Raw genomic sequence first — 26,539 nt, forward strand, 5'->3', positions numbered from 1 at the left:
CAAATTAAATCATTCTCACCCCCACTCTGGGCAGACAATGATCTCAGGCAGAACCAGTTGTGACCTGATTGTTTGGTCTGCTTGCTTGTTCACACATTATATTTGCCCAGAAGGGAGTAGATGCCACCAGGCAAATGAAATGGAGTAATACATACACTCACAATATGTTTGCAATAGGCACACGGCTACATACGGTTGTGTTACTGCATATAATACAGTATAGTATATCCAAGTTTAAGCATATTACATTGCTGCGAATGACAGAGCAGGTCTGATCCCAAACTGCTTATGTCGGGGTTTGTTGTAAGACTGTGTTACATGATCAACTGCATGTACAGCAGTGGAGCAGGATGTTAAGGAGCAGGACTCATAACTGAAAGGTTGACAGTTTGACTCCCCACAGGGGCACTGCTGTTGTACCCTTGGGCAAGGTATTTAACCTACAATTGCCTCGGTAAATATCTAGCTGTATAAATGGGTAACATGTAAAGTTTTTAAAATCTGCTAAAATGCCAATAATGTAATGTAATGTACAGTCTCTACAGCTCTCAATAATCCCTGAGCAGTATGATTGGTTTGTGAGTTGACCATGTCAGTATTAATACTTCTAGGCATGTGCAGTTTACTATAATACAAGGTAAAAAAAAAACAAAAACCATTGCAAGAACGGATTCTAAGCGGTGATACTGTTGAGTCTGAGTGCGAGTTTCTAATGGATGGCACTATTGTACAGTGCAGGGACTGACACTGGGTCCCCAGGAGCAGGATTGGGAACTAGTGGCTTAGAGGCCCTGGCCCCCAGCCCTCACGATCAAAGAGTGACCTTGCTGGGGTAGAAACGCTTGGATTAGTGGCGCTCTCAGCACTCTGCGGAATGGACGTCCTCCGGTCGCCCTGACCGGGAGTGACGATTCGTCAAATCTCCAGCCAGCACGTCCCACTGGAGAAGCACAGTAATTACCCATCGAAGCGATGGACCCGATCTCCCCCTCTCATTTATCTGTGCTGGGATCTTTCTGCGGTGGAGCCACTTGACACACATGCACATGGGCATACACACGTGCGCTCACACTCAGACTCACACTGAGACTCTCACACACACACACACACACACACACACACACATGCATACCCACAGATGGATGTGCTCAGCAAAGTAACAAGTGACAAACATACAAACATCCATACAGAACACCAGGAAAGCCTGTTCCTTTGCCCTCCTTTTGTTGCAGTGTTTCCCTGAGCAATGTACTATTTACTGTATGCCTTTTACTTACATCTTGTTTTACCAGGGTAGTGTTTTGATGTCTCTTCACATATAAAACATATATCACATATAATTCCTCATATCCATGCTCCATCACCAGAGCACCGAAAGCTCAATTATTGCTTAAGTTGTAGGTGAGTAGTGTGATTATTGAAGTTAAGAGACTGCAGGAGGCATTTTAAAATATGCTCTGGGCCACAGGGTGCCAAACCAAAACACGAAATCATCTCCCTGGTTTGAATGCCACAGACAATGTCTTTTAATTTTTACTTTTTTTACTTTTTTTTTTTTTTAATTTCAATTCCTATGTGTGTTTCATTCAACAGACAAACACCAAGGTATCATTGTGTTGTTATCCAATCAAAACACACCATAGGATTCTGAAAATTGTCACATCCTCAATCTCCACCCCCATTTCACTGTCATCCCAGCAAAACTGCTCCTGGTCCACAGCAGATAGGGTTCTGAAGGACGATTGATCAAAATCAGGCAGGGATCAGTTTGGCTGCTGAAAGGACCGTCTCCCCTGTTATGTTCTACAAATGGGCAGACTTGCTATCCACTTTAGACCAAACGGACTGTAAAACTTGATGATACACTGGCATGTTAAAGGTCAGTGGACATACAGACCTAGGGAATCAAAACCATGATCTAAGACTTTTGTTTAATGGAGAGGTTATACTTTCTGATTCTACCTTGGTATTTGACTTTTATTCTTCACTCCAAATATTTCTGTAGAAACTAAGTATCATTCTTACAATTTTTATTACTACTTAATTGTAAATTTTACCATTTTATTTTTCAGGATTTATTTTAAAATGGACTTAGCATTTAAGTACTATATCATCACATACAACTTTTCACACCATGTCTTAGTTGATGACTAGAGCACAAGGCAATATATTCCACACAATTGTTCATTTTTTTCCACCACTGCATGAGAGCTGGCAATTAGTAATCCATTATGCTGATGAATGCAAGACAGTGCGTGAGAGTACCACTCAAAGGTATGTTTAGCATGATGGAAACATTTTCCTGACCAGCCCAATAAATTAGATGAATTAAAAAATTATTTCCCAATACACACTTAAATATACCATTCAGTCCCAGAAAAATTGCATCAACTTCTTACAAGAGCAAGCATGCTTGGAGTGACCCTTTCACTGACCAGAAGTACAATGGCAGTTGCGCTCCCATATGGCATCCACCAACAAAACTCCCTTACCCCCTCCATCCACTGAAAGTGATGCTTTGCACACCCGCAGAGTGAATGGTTGTGGCAGCAAAGAAAGTATATCACTCCAAGACAGCAGACTTCCCCTGCTGATTCAACATGTAAATGCAGTAAGAGAATGCCCCCTCTTCTCACAGCCCATTTTGGAGGGCGCTCAGTTTCATGGGAAGGTCAAGTACAGTTTTGTCAAGAGCGTTTACAGTTTATACTAATATATGTAAGATGGGAGAAGACTATTGCATGTGGTGCAGATTTATTTCCCATGTCAACATCGACCTTGAATGGTGTTCATTCATAAATGCCCCACTAATAGCGCGGCTGTCAAGTGCCTTGTAAAAGCAACTGCACAAGTATTGGTATTGGACAGGAATATATTCATTCTGCGGGCATAAATCTAAATGACATAAAAATAATTTGAAGACAAGAAATAGGACAGAGGAACAAAGGTACTTGTTCTATTCATACATCCGCAGGTTCAAAGTCACACCACTGAGACAACAGAGAAAGTTACCGGCAAACTAAACATGAATTCATTAATATATATCACAAATGGATATTGTAAGTAAATTAGTAATGGCATTTTTACCATGATAAAACATTTCCAATGTGTAGTAGTTTCAAAGCAATTAATCAATATATAAACAACTACAAAAGCAAACATGCCAATGCATAAAAATGTGTCTTTCACATGCTTCCTGCCCATTTCATTGCTGTCAATTTTAATTACAAGTGATCTTCCCAAACTTCCTGTAAAAAAACATTGATCCATCTGCATTTTTCTGTACTGGTCCACAGGGGAAAGGGGGAAGTACCAGGAAGAGGAGACAGAGCTGCTATTTATGATAGCATTTTCTGATGGCAATCAGCTCATGGATGGGGAACCAAGGTACTCCAATGGAACTTTTTTATGGACATGCAGAAAAGATCCACCTTTTGACATTTTGTATGTGGCCAAGGTGTGTATGCGTGTGTATATGTTGTGTGTGTGTGTGTGTGTGTGTGAGAGAGAGAGAGAGAGAGAGAGAAAGAGAGAGAGACAGATAGAGAAAGAGAAGGTGTCTGTATGTGTATATGTATGTGTGCGCGCATGTGCGGATGATGCAACAATAATGCTAATTTGCTGAGATGCATACTTGCGCAACTGTAAATGTCAAGCCATCATTTTTTCATTTCCTTTTCAAATGCTTTCCTAAACACTTTCAGTTATTCTGGGCATCCAGCAGTAAAATTCTCCTCCGTAATGCACGAATGGCTGACCTAGCCTGGGGTTCATCTTCATAGTATTGCATACTTGCACACTTACAAGAATACCATGATATTCAATCCGTGTGGATTCGCTGCCCCCTGTAAACATTGCACGATTACTTCATGTCAACTCCCAAATCTCTGGAATCGAACCAATGGCAAGAGGATTTAATCTAAAAAGGCACAGCTATACCACTCAGAGTTGTCCCAGCAATACATCGCCTCAATGGCTTTCATGGTGCACAGCAAGGAAAATAAGAATTAATCTTTTCTATAAGATTCCACCATGGCTGACAGCCCTTCATTTACCCTGCCCCTCTCTCCGCCTCCCTCTTACAGCCATTTGTAAACATTTTGATGAGTCACTGACTACCGTTTAAACTTTCTTTGATGTGTGACTCCAAGCATGAATGACAGAATGAAAATATCCTTGGACTTTACCTGAAGCACACAGCTCTGCGTGTTTGCAGCAGCTAACACTAATCAGCAGCTAGCAACTAACAACTTGCGTAGTTTACCCAGTATATTGAGCCTGAAGGGGAGCTGTGTGCTATTACCGTCACCTGGACATGGCAGTGAACTTGTAGTTTATTTCTCCTAAGGTACTGGAGGTCAACGCAAGAGTCAATGCAATCATTCCTTGGAGTTCATTAAAATCAGCCCATTGATGCACAGAGTCTGAAAAAGCCATGGTGGATTTTGGCAGCAGACCTGGCCAGTCGGAGGAAACCTCGCTGTTAATAAAAGTGACATTGAGCCCCAGCTTTCACATTGCAGGCAAGCCCCCCTGTTTTGGTATTGCACCAGGCTGGTTCATTTTGACCTAATGAGACATGCTGTAGGGGAACTGATCCCTTGTGACCCATTGACACAAGGGCACTTTCATATGCCACAATTCATCAGTGAGAGCTTTACCCTTGTGGTGACCCCCCCCACCCCACCATAAAATTCAAAATCAAATTTAACTGAAAGACTATGGGGAGCATAGCAATCTATATGAAATACATTTAAAAGATTTACCTGTCCTCTGCTGTTCACATTCAAGTGAAATGCAATCATGCATTTCAGACAATACTGAAAGTTTTCAATACTGAATCTTGGAGGGGAAAATGATGCACTGCCAGATTAACACTTTTTTTTTTTTTTTTTTTACTTTTAACAGAGTTTCTCTGAAAAAGATCAGTTGGTATTACAAACTGGGTCCCAGTTCAGAGACAGCCCTCAGTAGTCATAACTGACATCCTCTGACCAGGGCTATGTCTCTATTCTAGATCTACTTGATTTGGGTAGATATGCACCAGATATGCACATCCTTATTCGGATCACACCTATCAGGCAGACAAATTTATGCAAAGTAAAGGCAATTTGTTTCACCTATACAGAGTCAAATGTGTTTTCCTCCATGGATCTGTCTTTTCTTGCTGTATATGCTGTTACTTAAAGACTTGGAGAGAAATTCTCCTCATATGAATTAAGTCAAATGCACAACACACCCAAGAGACAAAGATCTGGATGATTTAAACTCTTTTTATTCAGAATGCTAATCTTGTTCCTGCTCTACTATAGGACCAAACAAGCAGCAACAGACAAATATCGAGAGCTTTATTCCACCTCAGAACATACAGCTGAACAATTCCTCTAAAAATGTAGGAAAAGGATTCATGTAGGTGTTTCTCCACTGATTGCTGCAGAGATTCCAGTGGAAAACGTGTTCTAGTTGCTTTCAGTGGCTACTCCACTTTGGCTTCTCTCCACATCAGGACACCCATCCAGCAGTGATTGCCATTGTCACTGTTGAGCGGTGAGGTTTGGACGTGACCTCTTCAACCACTGACCTGGGAAAAGTGCTATAAAACTCACAGATGTCCTCCGCCCCCCATGGGATCTGTTCAAAGGGGAGCCTTCATTCCCCTATCACACCCTGGGGAAGAGGAAGCGCATGGTCCACAGGCCAGACCCATGTCTTATTTAGGTCAATGACTCAGTTTCCTCTGTCAATCAGTACAGCTTCAACTTTTAAAGTGACCAGGGATCAGCACTGAGAATAGTCTTCACATGTTATAAGCAGATTGACCTGATTGAGAAACCTGATTAAAAAAGAGCCAGCTCACCAGTCAAAAGATATGATATATGCTAATCAGTACTAATAACAATAATCGTCATCATCATCATCATCATCATAGTAGCATAGTAGTAGGATACAATATAACTGTTCACATTAATTACAGTATATATTCAGATTTACGCAAAAGCATTAAACACACACATTTGAATAAACCTCCGTCTGCTCTGAGACCTACTGTATGCATTCATGGATGGAAAATGATATTGGAAGAGACCCAGCTGCTATGGGTAACAAGAAGGAAGAGTAAATTCTGTCTTTATTAGGAGATGTCCCAGATTTTCTTAATTTCAGTAAGCACTAAAGGAACATCATCTTTCTTGGTAGACTCTGCCATACTCTCCCCTGGCCTGAGGCTCACCCTCAGCCTAGCCGAAATGAGTTGTACCCTTATCTTAGAGCAGCACATTTAATTCTGTACATGTCATGTTCTTAATTTCAATGAATGCCAAACTCAAAGCGTCATATATGAAAGGAAAGAAAACATTTGGTTAAATAATTAATTATTTGATATTCAGGACAAAGAGAATTACTGTATGAGTGGATTGAATCTGGGAAGAAGAGAATTTAGAAAGATCTTTACTCTGTTGGCTGCGTGAACAGAAATAATGCTACACCTCAAATGGTGTGAAGTTCTGGAAGTCTGGTATTGTGCACATGGTGAAAAGTTATTGAAGTTTAATATAGTGTACATGATGAAAAGTTATGAGGTACTGCAGTTCTAACAGGGACTACTAACTAGGGGAATGTGAGAAAACCACATAGTTTTAAACACATTTCAAAATTAGCCAGTTCACATTTTTACAGCACAAGCCGTTTTATTGAATAAGATATTGAACCCCATAAAATCTCATAAGGAATGTATCAATAATATAGGGGTGATGGAAACTATAAAGAACAGTCTGTCTATTCAAAACAGACCTGAGCAAAATTAATGTGAATACATAAAATGCTGCAATCTTTTTTTTTTTTTTTAAAGTATGACTATACACACAGTGTATGGTATATGTAATACAGAGACAACTTTGCCCTGTGGTCTAGCCTACCAGGTTTTGATCTACATTCCATTGTGTACCACCAAATGACAATAGACCAAAAGACTACAACAGAACACCAGTGCAATGTGTCAACGTGTGGCAAATTCACACCACAAACTGTTGGAAGAGGCAGGATGTGCTGCATCACAAGAGATGGGACTGATAGTGCGACTGCAGCATCTGCCGGTAACCTTGGCAACATCAGCTCCTGAACCAGCGCACTGCCGTGCTGCACCAAGGGCAGCGGTGATCGACGCCCTAGTATAATACTGATCGCTCCGAGTTATAAAGGAAATCGAATCAGCTGATCCCTGTCCTCTCATTCATACTCCGCTATCAGTGATCCCTGTGTAATGTGTGGGACAGGCAGAGCCATTGGTTGCCCAGAAGCTCAGGGCTGAGACTCTAGGCTGCTCCTGCAGGGACACAGCTCCAGTAACAGGAGATAGTCATCATTCCAGTCACCCCCATCTGTGAAATATGCAGTCGCGAATGCAACCACACTTTCCTTTCGAAGCATCCTATACACTACTACAGTATTATTCCAGCCCCACAGTGATGCATTTAATAAGATCTTTCATATAGATGTTAGACCAAATGGGAAAAAAACAAGAACATTCCACATGAATCAGCAGGTTCTTAAGTGCTTTCAGCTGAGATATTCTGCCATTTTTCAATATAGCAGCACATGTTAACATGCTAACATAAAAAGACTGTTCAAAAACAAATGTGTTGTTCAAAAAATTCTGATGTGAAAACGCAACTGACAGAGAAATAAAATGCCACAATGTATATAGATACGGGAACTATATTTCTTGCATGAATTATACTGTTATTTTTACTCATCAGAGAAAACTGGCAGTATTAATCTGAAGTGTGCAGTCGATCCCTGCAATAACACACAGGGGAAAACACAGAAAACACATGCAAGCAATGCTGAAGAATTTGATCCAACACCAACAGCTGTGTTAGAGAGGAGTGGGCAAAAAAAAAAATAATCACAGAAGAGGTCGATTTCAGCATATGGCCAACATTAATTAATTACTGTTAAAGTAAAAATATCCTCTTTTTTATTGGTCATAAAAACAGTTTACTCTTACTTTAATCTGAGTCTTACTGACACTAAGAGGGTTTGTACCAGTGCTGACTTTTTAAAACAATCAGCATGAAATGGCACAAAATGCTGTTCGGCTGAAATGGCCATTGATTTCCAGATTTAAATGCTTCAGATTTAAATCTTGAAATAAAACAAGATTACTAATATCTATCAGAAAATGTATTAGAAAATCTCAATGGCTTCAATAAGTATTCAGCTCGATATAGGGATAAATCTGCAAATCTGTTTCACACCCAGCCAAATACGTGTTATTTAAGGCTCTATCTATTCTCTATTTCTCTTTTGTCTTCACTTTATAGACCAGAAGATAAAATCCCTACATTTAATTATTGATTAAGCAATATCAGGTGTTTTTCTTCCTTAATCCATTTCTGGGGCTTAATGTAGCTGGGCTGTATTTACAGATGCAATTGGATCACATTAAGAGACTTGTTTAACCTGTCTGGGTCTTGCATTTGCAGCAGCTACGTGTGTAGTTTTTTAATCATTATTTTAGTCAAGACAAAGCCCTCAGAGTAAAGCGGGATGCTAAGGGGGGCAACTGAACATAATCTCAAGTAAACAGCCCTGGGAGAGAACGACAGGAAACTGCACTGAAAAATTTCCAGGCTCATTACAAACTCTCCCCATCACGAGCGCTGGAACGGCAAAAGGCCGCGGCGCTGCCCCCCACTCCCTGTGATTCCGAACGCAATCAGAGGGAACATAATTAGCTTTTCGCTCTCCCAGATTGAAAACAAAATTAATGCGCAATTATGCATGTAGCTGTGGCATCAAGAAAGAAAAAAAAAAAAGTGTTTTTCAGTTTCTTGGCAGGAGTCGAATTTCATAGAGATCACCATCTTTTCAGGGTTGTCAGAGAAACTTTATCTCTTACAGCTACTGACACTTATATAGAATAATATATATAGAGATTTTCTGCTTGTTTGCACTTGCGTGATACTTGTCTGGGAGATTTGAGTTAAAGCTTTACGTCCTGTTGCGTATTAAAGCCCAGGCTAAGTGTGCAACCTACAAAGGAGGGCTCTTGATCATGTGCCTTTTGAAAGAGGTCCCCTATTTATATAGAATTCTCCCGTACCACGGAGAAGCCCATCTGGAGGCTTTCAGTGTGTGGACGTGGGCCATGGCTGCCAGAGTCCTCTGTAACCTTGAGTGCTGGCAGGCACTGAAAGAATGAAGCGGCGCATTGTCACTGCCGCAATGACAGTTGTAAGTGAAAACGTGGCCCACTCTCAATTTCAAACACACTCCCAGAGGTATCACCCACTCCATCATCCTGCGTATATACACATGCCTATACAGTACATATACAGATTTTTATGCACACACCCACATACACACCCCCCCCCCCCCCCCCCACACACACACACACACACACACACGCAGAACAGAGGGGAGCGATGAACAAGCTGCTTTGTGGGAATTCAAGTGTTGCCTCAAGTGCTAGTCGAACAAATGCCATGCGAAAGGGGGTGGGGACCAGATCAGCATGTGAGGGGCTGGAAGGATGGATGGACTGTGATGAGGGAATGAATAGGAAGCACGTGGTAGTAATAGAACACAATAAAGCCCTCACACTATAAATGGTAAGTGCCACTGGTCACCATGCTATATGGGCTCAAGGATCAGGTGATCTCTTTGATTTATTGTACTTGTGCAAAAAGCACAGGACTCATAAAAGCTTTGTGGAGATGGACCTCCAGCTCTCCATCATGGCTATCACTCTTTCTCGTCCTCCATTCTGGAGACCGAAGGGGAAGAATGTCAACTCTGCTCATAGAGCTCACGTTCAGACATGAAATACAGCAGTTAAAGTAATTTAACAATCATTAGGGACAGTAAAGCCGAAAGCTTAGGTTTTAATGACCATCAATATCATGAGTAGTTTTAAAATATCTCAGATGATATAACATGGCATACCACACTTTTCATGTGATTTAGGAACAAATAATCTAGTCACATTCTGCCATTTAAAAGCAGATGGCTCTCACAATAAAATTTGCACAATGATAGTATAATAAGCTGCTGTACAATTAGCTGCACTTGCAGCAAAGAGTGCATTCTTCCCCCGGCAGGTAAAACTAAAGAGAAGATGAATAAATACAAATTCTGTGGGAAGTCACCCTTATTCTAGAGCTTTACTTCAATTAAACATCAATGTGTGTGGCTGAACCTCTTACTGTTCCTTAAGGAGCAAACTTATTTTTATTGTTTAAACTTGAAAACAAAATTGCAGAGCTCTGTGGAAATAAGCATGTACATATCACTGCAGCAAATAAATGTAACTTATGTTTTCTGGAATAAAACTTTTAATATAACGATATGCAGTGTTAAGGGTAAACTTCCTTTACGAATGTTTATTTAAATGAGGTTAGATGGCACAGAAGTTAATGTTTGTAATGAGAGTATACCTGGGTCACAAACTACAGAGTTCCAAAACAACTCTAATGTTTCCTAAATGGCAACCATATTCTTTTCAAGTGGCGAGATGAAAAAACACAGGACTAAGTTACACAAAAGAATTTAGGAAGCACCGGGTGGGTTTGATTTAGAATAGTGCTTGTTTAGTTTGTGTAAGATAATGTAGCCCAGATTCTTCAGTGCAACTTGGCTTCATTTTGAGAGCTATTTTTGCAAGTGTTTCTACTGGCTTTTAGAGTCACTTGGAGTTCCAGTATACTGAAAAAAAATTATGTGTGTGTGTGTGTGTGTGTGTGTGCTGAAATAAAGCTTACTATACACACTGTTTTATTTGCTAAACCAGATTTGGCACATAACTGGTTTTATTGCTGCAGATCAATGAGCTTGTCAGTGGTTTTCATTTCCAATTTTTTTCTGTGAAAAGCATCAGAACATTAGAGTGTGCGTAATTGGCTAGATTACTTCGCCTCATTACTTCCCAGCAGACCAAACTTTAACGACACCGCAACAAATTGTAGGTTAAATGCCATTCAGCAGTCATTAACTGGGCTCTGTGCATCTTTAAATGAAAACCACTCACGCCTGAGGTTATGAGAAATTAATATCACTAGACTGACTGACTGTGTGTGTGTGTGTGTCTCTCTAATGTCTCAGGGTTGCAGCACACATTCACACCTTTGTCAGCACTTTTTAACATCTTACCTGACATCCCCTTCAGAAGTTTGAACTGCTCTCCCCAGCCTCAGCTTTATATATGAGCAGGAGAGCATGCAGCAAAGACATAGGAAATATTTCCATGATTACTTTTAATTTTGAATTGAAGTGAGACAGGTATGCATTCACACAGGGTACACAAGCAAGCATGGGATTATTTGAAGTACATCATAGACTTAACACATATCTGAACAAAACCCACTCTGTACAACCAGAAATCAATTGAAACCAGTGAGGCACACTGTCAAAATATAGTGTGGCACATACAGCAAGTTCCCCATGTCAAGACATCTATTTTGCCTCTCTTGGAAGTTGGCTGTTTTCTGGGGAGTCAACATGCTCTCTGAAACAAGAGCTTAATGTCTTACCAACAGTTTGAACAAATAATTAAAATGAAACCCCCACAAGATGGTGATGAGTATTGCTCACAAGTATTGTTTTTGAACTCTCAATTTATAGAGGTGGCAGCCAGAATCCTTTACTAAACGAATATTGTGACGCTGTGCAGAAAGTCATAACTTAAAAAGCATTCATTGTATATTTTCAATTAGATTGCAAGCTTGGCAAAATACAAAAAAAAAAATCCAATTTGAGTTTAACATGCAGTATAGTGGCCCATAGCGGACATCATGGATGACCTTGCTTAGTTGACCTCTCTGTCTAGGGGGTTTAAATTTGGTCTGCTGCAGAGCTAAATGCTACACCCCACCCCCTCTCCCCACACACACACAATGCCTTTCTTCCACCCTCAATTCTCTGTGCAATGAATGGATGATTAAAAACAATTCACTTGTCCTGCCCTCAGGAAATGGGGCATAAAAGAGTGATGGACCAGGACTTTTTAATGGCTGCCTCTTCCTCGTAAATATTTCAGGGCAGTACGAAAGCAGTGGCTTCCAGTGAAGTTGAGGGTGAGCATTATGATGGATTGTGGGAGATGCACCTTTGTCTCAGCTCTGCATCCCCATGGTGACAGCTTTTGCCTCAGCGAAACCTGTGGCTGGCTAATGATTATCCCTGTACAGTAGAAACCTTCGCTGGCACCTGTGCTGGAATGTGATGGCAGCATCCATTTCTGCACCACCACTGACGGACTTTTTTAGCATTGGTAGAGTGCGTACCTGCCGAGATGATGTTTATTCCTCTGTATTCTTATAGGACAAAAGTTTCAATAGCATGACTAATCTTGCATAAATTCATCTTGAATAGCATGAGTAACCTTTAAATACATAAAGAAATGTCCCACCTTAGAACCAAAAAAGAACATCAAGTCCACAATCCAATTCAGTACCCACCACTCCCTATTGCTGCCCACTGACATATTTAAGTGTTCAAAATACTCAGAATGATGTTTTGGTCTGACCGTGTGTCTTTGAGAAGATACACAGTGAAATTCAGCAGTATCCTGTGCTGTGTTCAACTCGGTTTCTAATTGGCATACTCATCTGGAGCCCTCATCACTGAGGCACTTGCAGATTTAATTTGAAATGACTCACTGTGGCCTCAGTGTCTCCTCAGCGTCTGCTGACACCTGCAGTGTTTGGGCTTGTTAGTAATTGCAGCTCTCGGTCGTTGCGGAGCTTCAGTGCAGCAAAGACAGCAAGCGATCGAAAACACATCTAGGAATATGTCTGCAGTCATAAGAGTAAAGTCAGGTTTGTGAGCACATGCAAAGCAGCAGAAAGAATAAGCCATTTAAATATAGGTGGAACTAAAAAAATACATAATTCTATTTAATATATGGTTTGACAAGATATTTTTGTTTGTTCTTAATATCCAATGAAAATAATTTTGAGAGAAAGTACTTCACACCTGGTTGTCAGAATAAGGTTGATGACCGCTGTAGAGAAGCTGGCTGCCACTTCTCTCATAAGTGAGCCAAAAACAAAAGGTTAAAAACCAAAAATTTATTTTAAAAACCAAAGAGACAAAGAAACCCGCCCATGCAAGCCAACAGCAGGGATAAAGAGAGCCTCTCTCTGCTCTCAAGCCACACCTGTATTTAATCAGGCTTCCATTAGCAAGGTGTGGCTCGTTACCCAATAGGCTGGTCCTCCAAACAAATTGCCAACATGTGCAAACAATTAAATGATAGACACAATTGACAATTTACAGTTAGCATTCAGGTTCAAGGGAGAGGTGGTGAAGGCTCTCTGATGTCCTGCAGACATCAGAGAGCAGGTAGAAGAGAGGGAGATGGGGCGGAAAGGGGATGCTGGAAACAGCTGACTCGAGAGTGTTCAGGTATATGAGACATTTATACTCGTAAAAGAACAGTTTGGGGTAATTGCACAGGGATTGTCTGCAAGTTTCACTTCAACCTTGGGGAGAGAGTTTGAGGAGAAATGGAACGAGTGCCATTGGAATGTACGGAGTAGAGAACAGCCGGAATCTGGAAATCTGGGAAACGTTTATCAACTAATAAGGAGCTGAAGCACCCTTTTCAGGACCACGTCTTCTAAATAGCTTCAAGTCTTCATGATGTTTTTTTTTCCAGTGTTCCAGTTCTTTGAGAGATGAAGGAGGTGAAATTCTACTCTGTACTCTATATTCCAGGATTTCCCACGAAATCTCAACGATGCTTAGGTCTGGTTATTTGGGAGACCACGGAAGGTGTTTAACGTAATCCTGGTGTTCATGAAGCCACTCTTGAATCCATTTTACAATGTATATATTGGCATTATTGTCATGGAATACGGGAATGTCTTGAGGAAACAATGTTTCCACCATAGGGGACACCTGGTCCCTTAATATAGCTTTGTATTTCTTGGCCCTAATTCTACCATGCGGAATGATAATTGGATTTAATGACTTCCATGATATGGCATACCATGGCAGATCCACCACCATGTTTAACAGCTTATGCAGTTTTCACAGCAGCAGTTTTTATTGTTTGGCACATGCAGTCATGATTTTTGACACTGTTCCCCTTCACGCATTAAATAATTTCTTTGACTGATGCACCTGCAAGTCAGGCAACAACTATTTCACCTCTTTCAAAATCCAATAAGTCTCTTAGATTGATATTGAAACTGACATAGTAAAGTATTAATTAAAACAACTTTTATAGCACAAACATATTGGTAATTAGTATTGACATTAATGCTGACATTGCTATGAATCACATGTGTAGACTTACATTTAAAATACAAGTCCTTTCCTTTTTCATTTGGTATATTCATTACCATTATTTGTCTACCCGCAGTATGCTGCTACTAAGATCTCACCAGCCAGCCTGCTAATTGCGGAAGGCTAATTGTAGCCATCTGTGGTTCCACTGTACTTATTGCAACTGGTTAGCAGTTTGTTTAACTTTTGTAGCTTACTGTCCACATCTCATTTCCCAAGGCCCATCTGGCATGAATAACCAGTGTGAAATTTCAAAAAAAAAAAAAAAAAATCAGAATCCACTTAATCAGAATCCTTACACCTTTTCTATGTGTAGAACACCAAAAAACCTAATGGTATTTTTCAGCTGTGTACAGGTGAATGGAAGTGCAGAGTCACTGAACCTGCTTTAATTGTGTTAAACTACCAGTGTATTGTTACATGTTAGTGGGAACATTAAATTCATGCATTTATTAAGTACTCTAGCTATACTTTTATATGCATCCACTGGTGCAGTTATAGCCATTTCTTGTTGTATTTGATGCCTCTGATATCATTACCCACCTTGTCATTTTTAAAACATCTTATTTATTTTTCCTAAAATTCTGCTCATTAATTTGAGAACTGTGCAGAGCCTGCCCTTACATAGGAATTTGAAATTCCCCTAGCTGCTCCCAGGGGTGGTGTAGTGAAGCAGTCTCCAGGTGTTGCTACTCCAGGATATGCTTTTGTGGCAACTCATGGGTTGGCCTATGAGTGATGGGGAAGTAGGTAATATTATTTGCTTTGTTTATGACCACATGGAGCACCCAGTGTATTCAACAGCAAATAATTTACTCTTGATAAGAATTAAAAGACAACAATTTAGAAATGTTTGGCTTTAGAAATATGATGTAAAGTACAGATATTCATTAAATGAATAAAACATGTTTATGTCAATTTGATTGTAAGATTTAACCCAAGGGTCAAGCCTGGCGAAAATGATGAGAGAGAAAAAGACAAGAACAAAAAATGCACCACTTATCAAGAGAGCAAAACTTACAAAGGAGGCTGAATGACAGTTCAGCTACTGTCACATAAGTAAATAAAGTTCCAACTAATGCAACATTCTACATAAGGTATGGTGCTTATTGGTGGGTCCATGCAGCATATCGGTTCTGAAGAGCATTTGTTTAATTTTTGTTTGGAAGAATACATTCAATCATGATAATACCTCTTTCGATGATCGTAATTGCAATCATTTTAACTTCTCTCCCTACAGAATAGTAATCAGGTCCTTTGACATTCTCATATGTGCTCTATCATTCTGCCGTGAGACCCAAGACCCAAGTGATTCTGTAATCCCCACACCCCATATGAGATTCTCAGATGCCTCTGGTACTATTATTTTATGCAGTACATAAATCCATGGAGACTGTTTGCTCCTCAGTGCAACATTCTGGAATTTTGCAGTGAACATGTACAGTGATTCTATTATTGAATCAATTATTTGTAGAGTGAAAATATCCATCAAGCTCATTACAAGCTAATTAAGTGAAATGCATGTTGAATGACAATTATTCCAAATCATTTATGGTCCATTTTCGGTGGCAGAGAAAATCAGCATTAAATTCCTGTTGCCTCTGTGAAATAATCTGACAAATATGTTTTCTTTCACATGTGGACAATGTGTACTGAATGGCATTAAATGCCAAATATTCTAGAAACACAAAACAAAAGAGTCAGTCTCTAAAAATGTCAAAATTGAGTTTGCATTTAAATGGTTCCTTTACCAAATTGAATGAATTGACAATGTGCTCTGTTCAATCAAAAAGCAACAAAGAACACATTATCCCTGGAAATTTGTCTATAGATGATATAAACTTAAAAAATCACAATCAGCCAAAGCAAGTTAAGGAAATGGGTGGCTTGACCTAGCTTGAACTCTATGAGAAACTATGCACTAGCTTGAACTTAATAAGAAAATACAATTTTGTACTCTGCTCTGTGAAGTACATGTCTTTTGGGAATTCATGATGCTGATTTCTGACTGTCATTGCCTCTTCTTCTCATTCTTAAAACTTTGGCATATTTTGGTTTTCTCATTGCTTTGAGAATTCTGTTGTGCCTGGCAAACCAAAACTAACTTATTACAGTGCTACTGCTATCAGCCATCTCACTCTTCCTGCTGAAATGCCCAGTCCACATATTTATTCCATGCCCCTGTTCATGGTGGGCACAGTTACATTTGATGCATACAACATAATGCATTAATCATAGTTTTGTTTCTCCACTCAACAAACCCTAATATCTCTCATTTTTTCCACTTCTTAATAAATGCAGTAGTGTGGCAAAGACAGTTGTCTGCCTTGTTTTTTTTTTTTTGGGGGGGGGGGGGGCTAAATAAAACTCTTACATTCTTACTGAAGTAGAAAAATAATACACACAGGGGGATGCTTGATTAATTCAAAACTACTGATTTTGCTTCTAAATAGAGCCCAGACGTCAACTGTGTGCCTTAATTGGATCCTTAGAGAGATTATAACAATAGTACAATTAATATGCATAATTCATCATACAAAAGCTAATGAACAATAATCTAAACAAGCAGTACCAGCCTTATGTATGAATAAATAACTTAATGAATTCTAGTTTTGTGGCCTTCATTCATTTTACTTCTCTCACATGCCATACTCCCAATAAATGCTATTACATTCTTTATCATAACTCCATATGACTGGGTTTTTCTGTCCTAATTGGGAAGTCGATCAAGACCTCAGTAGGGAGAGGTCACTTTTATACTGTTTTTAACACACTTTAGTGACAGGGCAAGCGACAGCATGCATTAAGATGTGATGCATACCTACTTTTTATATTAGTAAGCTCGCTATCTTGGGGCAACATTTTTAGATGTGCACATCCAAGCCTGAAAGTATGCTTACAAGTCAGTCAGTCGGCCTGCCCACAGCCACTCACACAGCCAGGTGATTGTGGCTTCGGTGGAGTATGTACAATTTTTCTAAAGTGAAATACACTGAAGTTAGCTACACCTGCTTCACCTTGCACCGGAGCCCCGCTGCAGACCCCCATAATCATACAGAATTTGGCCTATTGCATATCGGACCATCAAATCACTGATAACATCACAATCCCATTTCAAAAAATGTTACACTGGTTGCTACCTTTATTTATTTATAAAAACAACAACAGCAAAAGCACCATTAATCCTCAGAAAATCAAAATACCTATTAAGTAATTTAAGTACTAAGTACTATTAACTATTAAGTACTAAGTAATACATAGATTTTTCACTACTATTATTGCAACACCATAAGCAAGAGAAGGGTTATGAATGAAGTGAGAATTACACAAGTGTGATCCACTTTGAGAAGAGCATTGTGCTTGTTGATTTGTTCCATGTTGCATGAGGCTTGGAATAGCAGGAACTCATGACTGTGAGGCTTGATCGCTCCTCTCCTTTGGCGCCTTCATGCTGTGACTCCTCGTCACAGAGGAGCGATGAAAGAGATTGGTCTCCAGGTAGATGACAGGTGGCTTCTCTATGGGAGCTTTGCGCCTGGGACAAGATGCCAACCCACCTCCGCTGTCCCCAAACACGTAATAAACAGCCCAGCTTGAGCCCTACCTGTTCTCCATATCGTAGTAAACTACCTTGTGGAGGGCAATGCAACACCATGCAGAAATGGGAGTGGACTGCATCCTAATAATAGCAATGATACAGAAATGGGCTGTGGAGAGTAGCAGATCCTTCACGTATGGTATGAAGTTCATGGTACAGACATACAGATACACTGTTGAACAAAGAAAAATAAAAACAAAAGGCAAAAACACTAGCGGGCCACACATACTGTGGTCAGACGTCATTGACTGGGAAGCCTCTTGCAAACTTTACTTTTTTCAGAGCACAGATGTGCACATGCTGATAGTAAAAGCCACCTCCTATATGTGGTCTGTTTTAAACAAAGTTTATATTTGCCCCAGATTATTTGGACTGTGGCTTTACTGCACTGGGAAGAAGCCTGGAGTCATGTGAAATTGAACGGTATAGCAGATTCGGGAACAGTGGCCTTCAGAGATACGAGAAGTAATGGTGTGCCTTTTAATATGTGACCTGAAGAAAATAAGCCGCTCACAGGGGGCAGGGAGGGAAATGCATTGCCCAAGAAAGGAGCAACAGTATTACAAAGCTGGTGAGATGTCACAGAGCCTCGTAAAGGTGGGGCTCACGGCAGAACAGAAAGATATATGATGTCACTTAATCCTAAAGTAGATTAAGGGATGGATTTATAAAATTCATGGAGTCAGCACACCAGTCTTTGATAATAGGATACATGCTGGACTCCAGTTCACCCTCTGAGAGAGACCTAAAGCACAAGGGACGTCTCTCCAGTCATTCTGTGGCCCAATAAAACTATTTAATGGAATTTCAGATGGTATAGCTTTAAAAGAATGAACAGTCATTTTAAGAGCAGTTTGTCATTTCCCACCAGGAAATCTTTACGATGGTATTGCCTCCAGGGACTTGTATTGTATTTATTTGCAAGTATTCCACAATATATATCTGAAAATTCGTGTGCATTACCTTTTCTAAGACATCTCAATGAAACAGAGCTCCACATTTCCATAAATACTTGAATTTTACCCCAGTTATTCTCATGCAAGTCACATAAGAGGGTAATTTTACTTAAATTTATATAGTTTTATAACAGTCAACACAATTTACAACAGCCTTAAATTATAATGTGCTATTTTTTGGTTTCGATTTATACCTTAAGATATACAGGTAATAACATGGTATTAATGTTGCAAATCTGCTCTATTAAATGGCAATCACCAGTTACACATCAATTATATTAATGTAATAATTAAATAGTAGTTAAGTTCTGTAAAATGCTGCTCATGTTTCTGCATGCAAACGGGAAAGGAGGATATTTAGAGGAGATTAATCACTGCACAAATATATATGAAATAACACTGGAGTAGCTCGTTAGCATGTTGTTGATTTGGATAGTCCAGCTCCACTCCATTATTCAGTGGAGAGCTCTTGTAGACTTTGGGTCTTAGTCCAGGAGTGCCCAGTCCTTGCCCTGGAGGGCTGTAGTCCAGCTGTCTCAGAACAAGGAGCCATGAACACATTGGCAGCAATTAAGGCATTGGTTGCTGTAATGAACTTGAACTGAGTGCTAAGCTGCATGATTGCATACTGCTTGTATTTCTGGAGAGGTCCCTGTTTCCCTGTGATTCACAAATTGGTCTTTTAACTGAACCGTGCAGAACTTTTCACGTCCAGTAATCTGAACAAATAACAAAGCACCCCGCATCACAGAGCCAGGGCCTAGCAGAGCAGAATATCAGCATCAAATTATAAATGGTAAACACAGGCTCCAAGAGGCTGCCTGGACTAAGACTGGCTGGCTAGAAATAAATAATAACAATAAAAAAACATTATAATGTGGAGAGAGTTCTCTGTAGAGCACTCCACCTGTTCAACTCTTCCTTTTCCAGCAAAACAATTTGGTAAGGCAATATGACTTTTAGAGCAGTGTAAATTAATGATAAGAAATGTGCTGTCAACACCTTGGACCAGATTTACTAAAGGCACTGATTAGAGGCACTAATAAGAGCTGAAACCTTGCAGATTATAATTAAAGAATTGCGCATGCGATTTTTTTTTTTGCAGGTGATCTAAGTCTAATTGTGTATATGATGACAGCAGCAAACAGCAAGATTTAAATATGGGCTGTTCCTTTGAAAAAAAAAATCATATGTTGTTATTTGATTTAATTTAAAACAGGATGCATTTAAGTGTATAATTGGGTGCCAGCTTCAAGAATACTTGCAAAAAGGAAAAACGATCTGCAAAAACTCGAACTGTTGGTAGAACACAACTCCGCTAGTAGAATACATTTAAGAAGTGCAAATCTTAGTGAACCAAACTGTGACACCAGTCTTTGTGATTTGTCATTTATGGTGACAGTTTTTCAGGCATTGCTAAAACTTGCATGGATCACATTTCTGGATTGTTTGGTCCCTGTGGTGAAGTTGAGCGGGCCCCTCCTTCATCACACGCCAAACTGCACCTTTTCATTTCACTCCTGTATTACCATAATTTTTATTTGACTATCAAGTCAATTCAATTCCAGTCAGCTCCCTCACTGTCACATTTGCTTGGTCATATTCATTCTTTTTGAATGTAACTATGACCACGAACGAGCGAAGTTTACCAGTAGCAGATTCTGTGTGTATTCTCTTTCATGGGTTCATGGTCATCATGCTTATGTAGGTATTCATTGTAGCCATTGTAGCCTTTGTAGCTAGCCAGCAACATTACAGCATGAGGGGGTATATTAATTGAACCACTGAGTTTAAAAGGAGTAACGTGTAAACATTAACTCACCATGCCTTCCAGGTATGGACGCTTTAATGGGGTGCGGCCACATGCGTGTGCATGTTTATTTCGGCAGTGGTGCCTCACTCTGGTGTCGAGATAGAAGGTCATAAAACATAACAGACGTGAATATGTAATAGATCATGCAGAAAGTAAAATAAGTTCCATTCAGAAAAAATGATGTTGGAGATCATTTCAAATTGAAAACAATACCTTTCCAGGAAGTTTTCTGCTCATTAACATTAAATGTTGGAAATTCCAAGTCTTCTGATGAATCACTCTGACATATAAATGAGTCTCATTTACTCTTCAATCAAGAGTCATTGATCTCAGCGAGTGTTGCTTTTAGTACTAAGTAAGAATATTTACTGCTAGAGGTGCCCCACTAGGCTGATTTGCATGTTATGACTCACATTATAGGCCCCCTATAGACTTTTTTCATTAAATCATTAACAGTTATTTAAAATCTCATTATTTTAAAGAGATCTTCATGAGAGATGAGATCATTCTGTGCTGATATAAGGAGCTTCTGAGATATGTAGTAACATGCACTCCCCAACGAATTTTACAGATTGCAGGAATATGCTTTATGTTATACAGGAAGATGTTATTAATTGAGATTTGTGGGTTTATGTTGCAAGACGTTCAGCTGCCTAAAATCAAAATAAACCCATAACATACAGAAATAAGTGTTACCATGGAAACAAATCTGTGGACTATAATAGTTTGGAACACTAGATAAGGAAACATTTGGATGAGTCTGATTGCTTACTGTTAAAATTGGATTTTGGAGAAGTGTTTTGCAGTCTGTCCAATGTGAAAGCAGCATCAGAGAACATTTTCAGCTATAGTTAAATAAAACTTGTGGTAGAACACAACATTTCTTTATGAATGCCAAATGAAACACAGCCCCTGAGGCATCCTATAATGACACATTTCTGTTTGCAAAGCAATCTGCAATGCTCAAAATTTCAATAAAAAATAAAGTGATAACTTTCTTTGGTGAGTATCATGAAGAGTTTATTTATTGATTTATTTATTATTTACTTTTTTTTACATCAAAGCTATTTATACTACAGAAAAGGATTTCTCTTATTAAGTTTGACATTTTTATTGATAACATCTGACATCCTGTGGAACAAATAGAATGTGTTGGGTTTTAATAAAACAGGTGCTTATTTTAATGTCTGTCATGTGTCATGGTATTTGCATATGTTTTTGTCTCTGCTGAAAAAGCATTTTCAAATAATGTTAGCACAGCGGTATTCTGAAAAGTCATTTTACATTCCCTTTGCACTTCCATTGTCTCTTGCTAACGGCCCTTTAGCATTCAAAAGTGGTTTCATTTCATTTATAGCCAAAAGCCTACCAGAGTCAAGGTGAAGAAAAATTACAGGTTGTTTAATCAGTTAAAAATAAAGGTGCTTCACACTAAGTTTTATTGAATTCATAGAAGATCAGTAATTGTCATGCAGCGATTGCCTACTCAAAAACATGTGTTGAATCCATTCTTTTACCCACATGGTAGAATCAATGTGACTAAGTGAGTTTCCAATGCAATACTTTGTCCCAACTAGATTTCAAATGAGAACCTCACCCATGCCATTGTCACCCATGCAAATTGGTACGAATTATATTTTCAATCACAGATCTTTGATCAAGGGTTAAATTTTTTCCTTTACCATTAGGCCTTATGCTAACCTTGGAGCCAACCTTAGCCTGTTGAAATGGTAGTAATGAAGACTCAGCAATGCAGTGGTCTGAGATTTAGGTGTCTGTGATGAGGTCACAGCAATCACTAACGTAAGGGTCAGTAATGCAGAGGTCAGAAATGTAGGGCTCAGTTATGGAGCAGATAATAATACAGGTGTTGGTGATGCAAAAGTCAGTGGTGAGTATAATGCGATGTAGGAGGGGGTTAGTGTTGAGGAGACAGCATGTAGGAATGAGTGATGTAGGACATTAGCATTGAGGAGTCAGTGATGTAGAGGTCAGTGATGACAAAGCGGTGCAATCCAATCACACGATTAAAGTAATGAATGACACGTCAAGACGGACACCAGATCACAACCTCTCATGGTGAACAGCAATGCTAATGTTTGCCGTGTCTTGGCAAGTTTACAGCCAAGAGGGAGCACTGAAAACCACAAACTGCCTCTATAGCTGAGAGTGTGAGTAATGGAGTGTTTGTCACAAAACGAATTGGACTTCTTACGTCGTATTGATCTAGCACAGGGTGATTTGAATTCCCTCAGATGGACTGGTAATCCAGCAGGTTTTCCTGATTTTTCTAAATCACTAGCAGTCCCAGAGCTGGGGGGGGGGGGGGGGGGGGGGGACTAAATAGGTTAAATCAAGCCAATGATTAGGTGACTCAGTTAGTTAAATGCCTGGCTGGCATTTAAGCCTGCAGACACTGTGGCCTTTGAGGTACAGGGGTGAGTATCCCTGCTACATTTTAGAGAATCAGACAGGAGAGTGATTGTTTTTCTAAATCAAAGGCAGAGCCCTCCAATGGTTTATATATAGATTACCTTTACTGCATTAATGAATAAGGGGATGGGAATCAGACAAAATTCCATTGGTTTTTTGTGACAAACAGTCAAATTGAAAAGGCAGTTTATTTTGTCTCCACAGCTTTGTGAAAGTTCCCTGAATTCCATTGCACAAGCAGTACTCATACCCCATGATTTAACCTATTTATCCTTAACTTTGACTTACAAATGAATGCAAATAAATGTCCCCCACATATATCACATCATTACAAAGACTCTAATGCTCTGTCTTCATTTTGATTATCTGTATTTCTACACTTCTTAATGTTCAGTCCCTCCATTTCTCTGTGTTCCCCATTTCTCATATTTCTCCCCAAATGAATCTTTTTTTCCTTCTGAAAACTCAAGCCTTACTTTTCCCTCTAGATCTGTTCTTCAGCTCTGTTGGGACACGTTGTAACGATCTCAGTGTGAAGAGCTGAGGGGCTCTGTTATCTTCTCTGGGCAGCTTTTTTTTCTGTCCTGTGATTTTCCATCATTGTGAGTCCAGCTCATTTGGGTTATGGTGGCCGCACAGCTAACAACATGCAGCAAATGCTAAAAAAGCACCAGTCTGAGATTAGATTGCTTGCGGCTGTGTGCGTACAGTACATTGTTGATGGATTGTTGTGTGGTGCAGCAGGCTCAATTTGTTCAGCTATGCCCACTACGCTGAACAAATCAGCCCTTAACTCCAGCTTCACAGCCTCTGAAGGTGGGTGTGTCATTGCAGCAACACTGTAGAAGTGCAGAAATGGGAACTGGAAGCACTGCGTTACTTGAACCATTTACTTATTGATTCTTCAGGTGCAGGCCTTTTCCAAAACTTTTGCCGTGTTTGGTGTGATACTTTAGATGGGATAACAATGATAGCAATCAGTCAGCTGCCTACTGTTGTCAGATGTCTACTGCATGATTGGAAGCAGTCAGCACTGAGAAGATAAATCAGAGTGAGAGGACACTAGCTGAGGGAATGGAACAGCAAGATGTGGAGTTTCTGTATTTCAGTGTAGCCATGGAGCTGTGAGCAGGCATTAGACCTACAGTTCTACTGCAGTGCCACCTTGGTGCTGTGATGATAATGATGGTAATTATAGTCAGGTAAATTATCACAGTGTCTGTCATACCTTTTAAAGGATTTCAAAGTGCATTAAATTGAGTAAAGGAGAGCAACCCTCTTCAACCAGCACCAATGTAAAGCTTCTGATACCCTCAACAATAACAGCAACTAAGATCAGAAAGTTCGGGTAGTCTGCCTTCCATGTTCTTTGAATCCACCCTAAGGTAGCTGAGCCTGCATGTTCTCTGCATCCACCCTAAAGCAGCCAAGCCTGCACATTCTGTGAATCCACCCCAGAGTAGCTGAGGCCTCAGATGTTCCTATTACCAGTGCTTAGCGTAACAAAGACTGCTAATGGAATGTGTCAGGCACAGCTCAGGGCCTGGCTCCTCCAACGCTTTGTGCAGAAAGATTAAACTTTGATTAATTTCTCTCTGCAAGCCTGCGGGCCACGGGCCGCTGAAGCAGAGAGACAGGGTCACCAGGCCTCAATCTGCTGTCTCCTGAAGGTCACATGACTGTGGAGTCTGACTGGAGCCTGTGGGACACGCAGTGAGGGACACCCTGGATGCACAAAGAGATTCTGCCGTCCGAGGAAACAAAACGTGCGTCCGGCTAACTGCGGCAATGATGAATGGCTTCCCGTGGACTCAGCTCCCACGGTTCAGCAGACAGGATTATCATCATGTGTAAGACATTAAAGGTTGTTTAATCATCCAGTCAAAGCTCCTTCACCAAATGTATCACTTTAAAGATGATTGTTGCCACTGCAATAGAGTGCCCTCATTCTGTCAGTGATGACAAATGGCAATTAAGGAGGCATCATTCTCAGCATCGCAATTTCAGTCAGACAGTTTAAGAAAAATGAAGCAGAATCCACATCACAGTCACCTTTGGCAAGTGTTGAAAAAGTTTTTTTTTTTTCCACCAGGTAGATAAATAAGACCAAGGAAACATGCCTGAAAATGATGAAACAAACTTCAGTCTGCATGCCCTCTGAATCCTGAAATATTTCCCCTATCTTCATAGAGGTGCAGGGTGCATTGATGGTTCTTCTCCCAGTGGGAGGTTACTGCTCTGCCTGGTGGAAGTGCTGTGGGAGATTGTCAAAAAAACAGCCCTGAAGGGACTGGATGGAGTTTATTGTCCAGAAATCAGGACATGAGCGCAGGGCTGTCACTTCCTGTAGAGCGAGAACAGCATGAGTATGGTGACAAGCTGAACGCAAACAGTGATCAGATCAATTCACTCACCTGTTCAAACATAAATATGGGTGTTGGCGCACCAGCCTGAACAAATATCATAGACAGAATTTTCATCAACAAGAAAGAATATGTTTTTTTTCTGAAAACAAAACAAAAACATGCTTTCTTAGCTTTACAATATTTATTTTCTACAGTAATACAGTATTTGGATGAAAATGCTGAGTGCTTAATTCATACAAAACTTTAAATTACAACAAATACTGACAAAGAAGTACAATTTAAGAAAGAACATACTCTGCCAATATTACAAGTGTTTTAAAAATGTTCTATTACAGTAAATATCTTGCCTTGATAAATGCAGATGGCGTGGAATTTGTGTGTGTTTTATGTAGTTGCACTTAATGTATGATGTGACAAAAAGTCCCTATAATATCACTTGTTTTTCTGAATAACATAAGATGGACTCATTCACCTACCCTAACTGCTGGCAGAACTTAACTTCCTTGCTACCAAAGGGACAAGACCCAGGCCTCAGGTTAAAAAAAAATCCCTGGATTCTCTGTGCATTGTCGAGATGTAATTGTACCAGCTGGTGTTGGCAATGATGTAATAAGGACGCATGTAGTAAGGTGCCTAGTGCCAACACCTGAGCAGCTCATCCCCTGAGTACTAGCCTGAGCCGGCTCTGAACTCTGGGTAACATTGCCCAGAATTCCGAGAGGAAGGTGAGCAGCTGGGGGGCTACAGCCGTGTTAGGTTGAAATCATGGGCGGGTGTTTCAGGGCATGGCAAATGTGCAATTCCTGGAAAACGAGCCAGGAACGCACAGTGCCCCTCAACGTGACAGCACCTGGCATCTTGGCACCAGTTGATGGGGGTGGCACACTCAGCAGGAGTTGAAAGCAGGTATCCTCTCCAAAATCCAGACTAATCTCAGAGTTTTCTTGCACTCTACCCTGGCTTCTAATCTAAGACACCTTTACCACTGATATCAGGGCACAGTGTATGGATCTTTGATATTACTCTTATTCTGGATGGCTGATGAATTTATTTAAACTATCTGGGACGCTCAGCTTTTAAATTG

The sequence above is a fragment of the Megalops cyprinoides genome, chromosome 7 (assembly GCF_013368585.1).
Source record: "Megalops cyprinoides isolate fMegCyp1 chromosome 7, fMegCyp1.pri, whole genome shotgun sequence".
Lineage (NCBI taxonomy): Eukaryota > Metazoa > Chordata > Actinopteri > Elopiformes > Megalopidae > Megalops > Megalops cyprinoides.